We start from the raw sequence: 2226 nt of genomic DNA on the forward strand, positions 1-2226 counted from the left end.
GCCTGTAATTCCGGCTACTTGGAAGGCTGAGGTGGAAGGATCACTGGAGCCCAACAGGTCAAGGTTGCGGTGGCCGGGAGCGGCCACTGCACTCCAATCTGGACGACAGAGTGAGACTCTAACTCAAAAAAAAATAAAATAAAATAAGGTAATTTATTGGTGTGTGTCACCAAAGGGTCCAGGATGTCTTTGTCACAGCTTAGACCGTGTCTGCAGGACTTGGTCTCTGCTGTCCTCTGTGTGGGCTTCCTTCTCAGCCATGGCTCCTCAGGCAGTACCCCTGGCAGCTCCTGGCATACACCTACCTATTTAGCAACTGCAGAGCCAAAAGCCGTTCTCCTTCCCAGTGGCTCCAGAAAATCCAGAGGTTGGCTCTGATTAGCTTGATTTGGTCATATGTCCTTCCTGAACCCAATCACTGTGGCCAGGACGCTTGTGGTGCTTGAGTGGTCAGGTCTGAATCCTGTCACCTCCTGGAGATGGAGACATCTCCATCCAAGTCATTTTTTTCTGTAAGAGATTGCCCAAGGAAATCAAGCCACGATTATCAGAAGAAGCAATGGGTCCTGGGCACGAAAACCCAGTCTGCGTCCTAGCATACCAGGGGGAAGAGTACAACGGCTAGCTAGATTTGGATCACAAGGCCATACCTAGAGGATGTGGGGTAGGGCCCATTGAGTCATGCTTCCCCAAAACCATGGGTACTGAACAGACAAAACTACACTTGAACACTATAGGTAGACTTGGGGGGGGGGGGTGAGCAGAAGCAAGAATAGCAAAATAGCACAGTGAATGAGTGGGTGGACCTTGAGGTCAGGGATCCAGAGTCGAATCTGAACTTTGCCATTGACCAACTTTTTTGCTTCTGAGCCTCTGTTTCTTATCTGAAAACTGGGTACAGGAATGGAGTATATCTCTTAGAATCCTTATGAGAATAAAATAGAATAATCTACACAAAGAGTTTAGTATGGAAAAAGTCAATGAATATGTGCTGTTATTATGGTGGTCTTGAACTTCCATGGGGTGACCATGCCCTTGATAAGAGATCAGGCAGTCCTTGGACTCCCCCTTACTCATTCATGTTCCCGGCATAGGCCCCAGTACTCACTATCCTGTTGGTTAATTAAAGCCTGGCCAGATGCCAACTCCAGGGATGAAAAGAAGAGTGGATGGACTGTGGTAAGGTGTGGTCAGGGACTGGTAGAGAGAGCTGGGTCAAAGTTAAAGGGAAGAGGCTGGAGGGCCAGGGACTGGCAAGGGCAGGAGGGTGAGAACTGAGGGGAGGGGTGATTTTGGCCAGAGCCAGCAGGGGTCACTGCAGATCTAACTAACTTCAGGGATGCGGCAGGGCTACCCACAGGCCCTCCCACCCCGCTACCTGCCTTCATAACCAGGATGCGGGTCCCTAACCAGTTCTGGGCAGAGGACTTGGGGTTGGACTCATGCAGTTGGAGGCAGCTGCCTAGAACATCTGCCTTTGGTACCTACCTTCCCGGGCCTGGGCTGTCTCTGCCTAATGGAGACTCCACGACTGGGTGCGTGCCTGGCATCACACTGCAACCTGAGTCCCTGAGATGCTCCCCTATGAAGAACTCTGAGACCAAATGCATTACCTTGTCTCATCTCTCCTCTCTGAGGGTTGTGGTCCAGATTTTCATGTCGGAGGCCCAGGAAAGTCCTGCAGTCAAGAAAACCTACTAGATTTCCTTTAACCCAGATTTCCTATGTTTATTCCAGCCCTCTTGCTACGACACACTTAAGGAGACACTGGTCTTGGTCGGAGAGCACTGACCCTGGGGGAGGCTCATGTATCAAGCACACCCTCCCCCACCTATTGCGAGTGGTATGTAACACACATTTGTTGTAGAAAAATGGAGGGAAAAGTGCAAAGAACAAAGTTACCCCCCCACCTCCTGCTCCTTAATCCTACTTCAAAAAACCTCTGGCCACTTCCGTCCCTCTTCCTAGAAAAAGGGTGACCGGGGAATTCTCCTCAAGGTATACCCAACTACTATTGGGGGGAAGCCCTTTTAGAAAAGGGCCCTCTTAGAGGTCATCTCATCCAACCCTGTCTCTGTTCTGCTCTGATTCCTGCCTCCCGCTCTTGTTGACATTCCCAGGGGAAGGGAGGATGTCAGCCATGGTTTGGAGGGTGATGAGGGGGCACAGAGGGCAAGCAGGTATGCAGATCATCAGGGTGGAAGGCAAGCTTCCTTTCTAGGCAGA

This window comes from Carlito syrichta, unplaced genomic scaffold (genome assembly GCF_000164805.1).
Source record: "Carlito syrichta isolate Samal-C Ts95f unplaced genomic scaffold, Tarsius_syrichta-2.0.1 Scaffold115756, whole genome shotgun sequence".
Taxonomy (NCBI): Eukaryota; Metazoa; Chordata; class Mammalia; order Primates; family Tarsiidae; genus Carlito; species Carlito syrichta.